Genomic DNA, 10425 nt, shown 5'->3' with positions numbered 1-10425 from the left:
CTCATGTGCTCTGAAGTTTTATTAATTTAGAAGATATACACTAAGAAACCCATTTTACAATTAAAGCATTTCACACCAAGTGCTATTTTTTTTAGAGTGTTATTTGATCATGTTAGTTTATTTATTTCGCATGTGCACTGAGGCTCGATTAATTTTTGAAACACGTTAAAAATTCATTTTGTACCATGTTGACACCCAATTTTGTCCCTCTCCTATTTCATTTACCCGGGTTTCTAAATTTACTGACGAACTAAATACTTTATTTTCACTACTATTATTTTCACTACTCTTATTTTTAAACATTACGAGCATTACTTTATCACAAATTTTAAATGTTCGTCATCGTTTCATTTTCGGGTTTGGAATCATTAAATTAATTACAAGACAACACTTTGCGAAATATTTACTTTTCTACATATTAATTATTTATTGTCTTTACATAATATATATTATACCAATTATTAAATTAGAAGCCCAAAAATAATTAAAATAGCGGACGAAGGACCAACATTTTTTAGCCAAATTAATGGCCCAAAATACAAATACAATATCATTTTCATACCCAAATAATTAGGCCACATCTTTAATACTCAGCCCACATTTTCAACCCACATTTAAATTAATAGGCCAGCCCAAACGGACCAGCCCAATCCTATTTTTTACCCGACTCGGCAGCCCACTACAATTAAAATCCCTAATCCTTCACTCCCTCTTTCTCCATTTTACCCTAACCCTTCAGCCGCCCCCTTCTTTCTCCTCCTTCTCTCTCTCTCACACACCCCCTCCACGCTCTCCATCTCCCCCCACGTTCCTCATCGCCATCTCTGCTCCCCACTCACCACTGTCCCCTACATTCTCCCTGCCATCTCCATCTATCTTTGTTCCCCACGCCGATAGCCTCTCTCATACGCTCCTCTTCATTCCCAACTCTATAAATAATGGAATTACTCAATTGAAAGGGGAAGATCGTTTTAGAAAAAAAGGAGGGATTTGACGAGCAAGAAAGAGGAGAAAACAGAAAAAACGAAGGATTTGAAACTCAAAATCCCCCCACAAAAAACATCAATTTTAACCAACAAAAAACAGTCAACAATTACTCTATTTTGCTTTCCTTGTTTTTGTTTTAAAACTCTAGTTATTTTTCTTATCAAGTTCGAGTTCGTCGCGTTCGAGTATAGATTCGAGACATCGATACCCGCTTCACTGCGCACAAAACAGGGCATCAGAATATTTTGGAAGATTACCCTTCCATGTTTAGCTGAATCTCCTGGAATGATTTTGGTGTATCTGTTTGACATTTATCGGTTCCTTGTATGATTGCCTATATGTAAACATGTCTTTAAAACATAATCAGCTTATCAAATTGTCCAATTTCAGTCTGTTTTTGTGGGATTATAGGTTGACTAGACTTTAATGAATGCTGTAATGACCTTTTTGTTGCCAAGACTTAAGCATTGATAGGGTGCCCTGGTCTTGAGCTTATCATAGCTGCAATTTCTGAGTTTGCCTCTTGTTTGTCACTTGTTTTTTTTAGCTCCACTGTGGCCTGTTAAGTGTCTAAGTCCAAGCATGACATTCATGTCCTATTTCTATAGATAATACTACTTGCTGCTTGCTGTTAATCTTGAGCTTGTTTGCTTCTTGAAACTGCCTACACTCTATGCAAAGTTTAAATGATTATCATACATGTCTCCCAAATCGCATGGAATCTGGTCTTATCACCTCCAAACTGTCTACTTTTGAGTAATGAAAAATCTGTGTGAGTTTGTGTCTTTTCTTGTTGTCTGTTTGGCCTAGCATGGCTCTGTATAAACATGTACCATCTGGTTCTCTTTCTGTTGGTTTAAACTGATTCTGAGTTTTTTTTTTTTTTTTTTTTTTTCAAAACCCACCTTATCTGTTTGCCTATAATAGATGTTATTATAGCATGGTGATATTGCTTACTTGTTGTGATCTTTAGAAATTTTGTTGGGTATTTATTGGAGTATGGGACTCTGGATTAATATAGTTGCGAAAACATGTTTTCTAAATGTGTGCTATACTAGTTGCTTCTATAGTTATTTATTTGAATCCAATATAAGTCTTACCTTGTCCATTCTCTTATGATTCTGTATGTTAAAGTGTTTTTACTCACTGTATAGCAGCAGTGTTTGATAGTATTGTGCAAAATGGAGAAAGATGTACACAATAGATAAGTGCAATAGGGTCTCATTGGTATAGGTTTAAACCTTCCCTGGTGTTAATCTTCTATACATCCTTATGAATGTGTATACATGAGATATACTCAAATATACACAGAATATTCACAATCTACTGATCCTCTTTTAGTTTATGTTCTACATGTTTAACTTTATTCGTTGAATAGATACTAATTCTTTTTTTTTCCATTTTTTTATGCATGACATCTCACATACGAGTTTGAAACGACTTGTTTTCTTCCGCATTTGGCGTTGGGCTAAAAGCCCAACATGAAATCTTCCTCCGGTGTCAGCTCTGTCCACTGCCCAAGTAGAAAACAAAATCTGGGCCAAAGCCTAATAAACCAAGACAGCCCACAGCAGCAAATATGAAGGAATTTACTGGGCATAAGCCCAGTAATGGAAACAGTTCATCACATTTGGGCCTTAATAAGTGGGCCAGATTCATTTTACTCTTTCCTCTCTTCCTTATTTTTATTGGTGTTGTGTATTTTTATTTGCTTTGTAGGACTAACATCTTATTTTATTTTATTAATGTAGATAATGGCTAGTATATTAATGAAGTTTAGTTTAATAGTGGGTAGTTAATTCAAAAAAAGAGAAAACTAATAATTAGCTTCACTAGTTTATGTCGAAATTATTTATTATCCCTAATATTTATCTTTTGGAATAATTGCTCTTCAAAGTACCATGACTATATATCTTGACTAAGAGAATCAAATTGCGCTTACTATTTTAGAAGTTTTAAAACACTCCAAATTTTATACTAACTTATCCTAAGAAAAATAAAAGGAAATAGGTTTCAGTGGATAACTTTTTACTTTAGTTCCTTCCAACACTTAATACACGATTGTTCGAAATAACCTTAGCACCATATATATATATTAAGTTGCTAGTCTTTATATGAAGCCTTTAATATTTATTCAACATTGATTTTACAATAACTCTTTGAAATTGCGAGTCGACATAGCTCACTTTTCTTCAAATACGTACAAACATTATCTTTTAGATCATTTTAACTAAACTCTTTTATGCACTTACTATTTTCTATAAGTGTTATTTTAAATAATGCTATTATACTTTTCGTCTTAAAACCTTAATCATATTTATAAGTTGTATTTCAAAACAGCATTAAAAGTACTCTTTTATACGAATTATTATTATTTTTTACAAGTTCCATTTTAAATAGCACTCTTACATATTTATTTATAACTTTAGTCATACTTATAAGACTACTTTATTTTTTCTATAATACTATATTTACACTTAGCCTAATTAAATTTTAGTCCGGTCGGTTAACCATTGTTAATGGGTCTTTAAGGGTGCTTAATACCTTCCCTTTAGACTAATTGAACCCTTACCTAGAATCTCAAGTTTCGCAGACCTTAAACAGAGTTAACTCTAAACATAACTTTAATAAACTTTAGGTGTCCTAATTCACCATAAATAATTAGGTGGCGACTCCTTAAAAACAACAAAAACAGGAATCTCCAATACGTCATACTTCTAACTTTAACTCTCCGCGGTTAAAAAAAGGGGTGTGACAGCTTGGCGACTCTGCTGGGGACTACTTAGGTTCTAACCATAACGGACTTAGTTTAAATAGGCTTTGTGTGTTTATTTGGAATCACTTTATTTATTTGTTAACTATTTTTACATGCTATTAATTGTTTGTTTGATATAAACTGTTTGTTTTGATATAAACTGTTTATGTGTTACTGCTTCGATAAATTGTCATTCCGTTCATATTTCCTCCACTTTTGGAAATCTCACACTATCACACGTACACGCGAGGTGTGCTTAGCGCACCCGCAAATTTCTTCGTAGAATCCAAATCTTAGGAGAGTTGGCGCGTGCGCGGGGGTGTCCGAATAACGGTGACCGCGTAGCCTTCTCACTCGAGTAGTCCACTCGGGAACCTTGCGTCTAGTAAACCCACTCCTAGTCAACCTAGGATAGGGCTAAACCAACACCTTTTATTAAGAGCATACATTTCATATCCTAGGAGGTTTAATATCCTTGGTGTATTAAGCCCATTAGATGACTTTGTCCAAACGTCCAAGCGGGTTCACGACCCCAAGTGACACCAATCATACTTTATATGCATGTTTGAAGGATAACTGTGCCTAAATATTGACTATTTGCTCTAATTAATTAAACTTTAAAAAGGAGGGGGTGACTGACATTTCTATGACAGGTATGCATCGGAATATAACAAATGACGAAGATCAAGGGTATCACAAATGGAGCTAGAAGTTAGACATAGAAATTTTATTTACTTTATTTAGATTAGGAAACACTTTATGTTGTATTCATTTGACATGTAATAAATATTACATTATCTTGTACTTTATTTTGGGAAATAGAATTCGTTTAATCAAAGCAACGGGATGACGTATTATGACACACTTTACCCTTCAAACAAACGTTAGGCCTACCTCTGGCACAAAGAGGTCACATGCATGTTAGGACACGTTGTTGCTTGATATGCTTGTTTGACAACTTGTTTGACTCTATTTGATGAATTATTTGCTACATGACTTACTTGACTTTACGTGATAATGACTTTACCTAGATATGTTCATGAGATTAACATCGTTTATACTGTATGTCTATTTTATTCCCAAAACAGAGAGTTGATTCGTGTTGACACTCGATGGCCGACCATCCTTACATCACGAGGTCAAAGACGTCATCATTACCTGAACGTAATTGGGTTGTCCAAGGAAATGAAATTACTATGTCTGATCCGGCCGCATCTGTTCCAACTGGTGTAGAAAACATCGTGATCGCTAGCGATCCGCCCGAGACTTCCGAACACGGAACTGCTATTCAACGGGATGAACATATCGCCCGCCTGACTCAAGAAATTGAGAATCTACGTGGAGAACTAAATCGGGTTAGGGACTTGACTAATTTATCCATCACACTCCAAAATTCACCTTCTGAACCTAGCAATACTGCACCAGAACCACCTCGTTTCCCATCACTCGAATCCCCAGTTCCTGAGCATTTTCCTCCCCAAAACAATGCACCTACTAACAACAACTTGCCTCCGATCACCCCCGCAAATCCACCAAATCCATCATCCGCCTATACTCCCCTGCAAAGTCAACCACCCACCTACACTAACTATACTCCTCCACAAAATCAACCACCCACCTACACTACCTACACTACTCCTAATCCACCACCCGTCAACCCACCAAGTCAATCGCTAGTACACACTCCCTATGTTCCTTTGCCCACCAACACTAATCCTCCACCTATAACTACTCCTCTAAACCCACCGAACCAACCACCTATAAACACCAATTACAACACACCGCCTCTTGTCCAAAACACCCCCATCATCCAAACTTATCCAACCCAGCATATGCACGGGGCACACTTTGTCACCCCAAATGCACAATGTGTTCCTCCGGTATATGCCACAGAAACACAAACCTTCACCAACCCAGTAACGGTCAGGTTCCAACCCGAGGTAGATCAATACGAAGAAATGGAAAGGGATGCAAAGGCAGGGGCAGATAACATACTACTAAAAGAGATCCACAGTCTCAAAGAAGCAATGAGGAACCTTCAAGTTGCTAGAGGAACTAAGAGTGTAGAATATGAGGATCTCTGTGTCCAACCTGACGTCGATTTACCCGTAGGCTACAAACCGCCAAAATTTGATACATTCAATGGAACAGGCGACCCTCATACACACTTAAGGGCTTATTGTGACAAACTGGTTGGAGTGGGCAGAGACCAGAGCATAAGGATGAAGCTCTTCATAAGAAGCTTATCTGGCGAAGCACTTACTTGGTATACACAACAGGATGTCCGTAAATGGCGTGGTTGGAGTGACATGGCGCAAGACTTTATGGACAGGTTCAGTTTTAACACCGATATCACACCAGATAGAGTTTACATGACTAAGTTAACCAGGAAGTCAACTGAGACGTTCCGCGAATATGCGTTACGTTGGAGGTCAGAAGCAGCCAGGGTTCAACCTCCGATGAATGATAGGGAAATGACTGCTACCTTCATTGAATGCCAGGCTGGCATATTTTACGAGAAAATGATAGGTATGATGGGACAAAAATTCACAGAAGTTGTTCGAATGGGAGAAGCCTTGGAAGAAGGAATCAAATCGGGGAAAATTCAGGATCTTATTGCTTTACAAGCAATGAACAAAGCTATACAATCTGGTTCTATCAACGGGATTAAAAAGAAGAAGGAAGATGTCGCTGCAGTCATGAACGCTCAAGGACATGAGCCGAGCCAAGCCATTCCATACTTTAACCACCCACAACAAACTTTCTACCCTTACCACTACCCTGAACCCTACCAAGCTCCACTACCTCCTTACCCCGTTTATAACACCCAAGCTAACTACTACCAACCCCGAGCACCTCCGCATCAAAACCCACGCCCGTATCAACCCAACCAAGCTCCAACTTACCAAAATCGACCACATACTATACCTAGAGCCCGTCCAAACCCTGACACCAAAAACACCCGTAATTACACTCAGATCGCTGAACCCTTGGCTCAACTATTCGAAAGAATGAAAGCAGCAGGCATAATACAACCGATTGAAGGGAAAATTCCCGAACCTATCCCAAAATGGTTTGATAGTTCCAAACGCTGTGCATACCACTCTGGAGTTGTTGGGCACGCCACTGAAGATTGCTATGGACTTAAAAACAAAATCGAAGACCTGATTAAGGAAGGAGTAATCCAGCTCGCTGAAGCTAAGCCCAATGTGGTCAACAATCCTTTGCCTGCTCACGGAGGTGCCAAGATTTGAAGGAGTCCAGTGCGGAAAGGGACATGTCATCAACTTTTGTCGTTCCCGTGAACAATCCCAAGACAAACACACATGAAGATTACTGCTACAACGACTCACAACATCGAGACACCTATCACACGAAGTGCCGAACCAGGGGAGACTCTGAAGAATTGGACTTGTACTCCGTCCCCGATCCATCGGGAGCCATGGTAGCATGAACATGTAGTGAACTTGTTTTCTTTTATTGATGCTTGAACCGTACCCAAGATTTTGTTTGTTTTGCTTCATCTCGTGGAAGCTTGAATTGCAAAAACTATGAATGCATTTCTGATTTTCCTTAATCATCTATTTTCTACTTTATTTATCAAAACTGTCAACTCTACGATTGCGACATAAAATGTACGAATAGACAACATACATCCCGAGAGAGTGACAAACAAACTAGGGGACAAGACAAGATTCCACTCAAAGGAATTGAAATAGCCGATAGGTGATAACATAAGCCTAAAAGCTAGCAATTCAAGAAGAAATCAAAGTACGACATTAGGTTAGACAACCTAGTTTGCAACCTTTCCTTTAGGTGCGAACTACGCTTGACCTGATTCCTCGGTGGATACGTAGGCAGCCCACATAGGGACTCGGTCATACTAGGTTAGAATTTTTCCCATTGGCATGCATACGAACTACGCTGACCTGATTCCTTTGGTGGGATACGTAGGCAGCCCACAAAGGGTTCGGTTGCTTTACAACAAAAAAAAAAAAAAAAAAAAAAAAAAAAAAAAAAAAAAACCAAAAATCTTATCCGTACGAACTACGCTGACCTGATTCCCATGGGGGATACGTAGGCAGCCCACATAAGGTTCGGTTACGCTATAACAGAAAATCCAAAGTCCTTACACAAAGAAAACCACACAGAGCTTGATTCCCTCAGCGGGATTCATAGACTATTAACATACAGATCCGTCACACCTAGATAAAATCCAACAAAACCTTTTACCACTTATATAGCAGAACTACGCCGACCTGATTCCCTTGGTGGGATACGTAGGCAATCCACATCGGGTTCGGTCCCTTTATTAGAAAACTCAGACCACTTTATGTATTTTACGAACTACGTTCTGACCTGATTCCTTGGCGGATACGTAGGCAACCTATATATGGTTCGGTCACACCACAACATAAATTTAGCACACCCTTCTGAACCCAAAACTGGGGCATATTTTGGAAAAGATATAGACGAAAGAACGGTTGGACATCGACAAGATTAAGGCTATCAGACAGGAAGTATTATAGACCAATTACTTTAGAAGCGTCACAATCTAAAGTTGGCAGAATATTTTACAACTTACATATGTATACGTTTACATATATATCTTTCCTTACATACATACATTTACATATTTCACAACCTATATACATATAGTCACATTTCCTTATACATATACCTACATATCTACCTTTCCAATCAAATACTTTCTTGCAATTGATTCACTACTGTTCACCTACCGAGGCTTGAACGGAGATCACAAGATCCAAACAAACAAGACGAATGGAGCGCCAACCACGTCAAGCTTCGAGTCAACACGAATCAACTTCCCCCCTCCCAAACTAAGAATTTTTCTTTGAGTGCAGGAATTAAAAGACCGCGAGATCAACAGTCAAATCTATCACGACCGAAAAGCATCATCTGGCCCAATATGGCCTCGCCTCAAAAGCCAAACAGTTAAAGACGAATCAAATCAGGATTACGCGTCATTGATTCAGCCTGTTGCGATAGCATCGACTTCATCAGCCAAACGGCTATGCTATCACTTTACTACATACTCTATTACCTTCTTTATCTGTTTTAACCATTTTGCCTGAACTTTACAGGAATCAACATTAAGTCTCCGAAGACAACCGGAGGGATTTATTATCAAATCTCCGAAGACAACCGGAGACATCACATGGCTATACGGCCTCATACGCACAAGCCGGACGGCTACACTATGACTTTACCCTCTATTTTATCATTTGTTCTACCAACTTTAACAACTTTACCCTGAACTTTACAGGAATTATCATTGAGTCCCCGAAGACAACCGGAGACACAACATCAAGTCCCCGAAGACAACCGGAGACATAGCATCAAGTCCCCGAAGACAACCGGGAGCATCATTCGGCTATACGGCCTCACATGCATAAGCCATACGGCTACATCTTGACTTTACTCTCTACTTTATCAACTTTAACAACTTTACCCTGAACTTTACAGGAATTATCATTGAGCCTCCGAAGACAACCGGAGACATCATCCACGTTACAACTTTATCCTGGACTTTACGGGAATCAGCATCAAATCTCTGAAGACAACCGGAGAGATATCATCAAGTCTTCGAAGACAACCGGAGACATCGCATGGCCACACGGCCTCATACGCATAAGCCAGACGGCTACACTTTGACTTTACTCTCTACTTTATCATTTACTTTACCAACTTTAACAACTTTACCCTGAACTTTACAGGAATTATCATTGAGCCTCCGAAGACAACCGGAGACATCGTTTGGCTATACAGCCTCATCAGCATATCATTGAGTCCCGACAACCATTGGAGACATCACCCGGCTGCACGGCCTCACGCGCATAAGCCAAACGGCTATACACCTATTTTACTCCTTACTTCGTTCCTTTATTTCATCATCTACCTTACCACTTTAATGAATTTACCTTAAAATTCGCAGATATCATTTATCATCAAGTCCCGGAAGACAGCCGGAGACCTTATCACTATCATCTGCAAATGCAACTAGAAATATTATCACATCCTCAGCATACGCATCACGCATTCATTCAAGTCGCTGAAGACAATCAGAGACAACATTAGCCACACGGATTCACTTTCATTCCCACACTCATATTTACTATCATTTTACACTCTTTACAATTTTACACTTTCAACTCTATTACTAATTTTGGACATGAATTTCAGTTTTGGCAGAAAACACAACCTGCAGGGACGCAACACAACGTGGAACTTTATCTTACGCAGTGAACTGGGGCAAACATGCTGAAGAGGAATACCAAACTCACAAGCAAAGGTCACGGATCTATTCTCGAACTCGATTCCGCCTATGTCCACAAACACGTGATACATAGGTTAATTTCTTTTTCACATCCTCCGCTAAAACTCTACTGAATCTACTCTTTTTACAATCTCATATTCCTTTCTACATCCCCAGTGTCTCCATAACTCAACACTGGGGCATCTTTGAAGAATTTACATAGTGCCTAGTAGAGTCCTACTTATGAGAATGTTGTGCACCACATTTATAATTAGGAGGCTATAAGCATATGTTCCATTCTCGTCACCTGTCTACAACCCCCGCAAGATTATGAACTCACAAAAACTTTCGAACTACACATGGCCTGATTCTCGTGCAGCCCGAGATATGTAGGCAACTCGAA

The sequence above is a fragment of the Lycium barbarum genome, chromosome 12 (assembly GCF_019175385.1).
Source record: "Lycium barbarum isolate Lr01 chromosome 12, ASM1917538v2, whole genome shotgun sequence".
Taxonomy (NCBI): domain Eukaryota; kingdom Viridiplantae; phylum Streptophyta; class Magnoliopsida; order Solanales; family Solanaceae; genus Lycium; species Lycium barbarum.
This window is presented reverse-complemented; position numbering follows the sequence as displayed.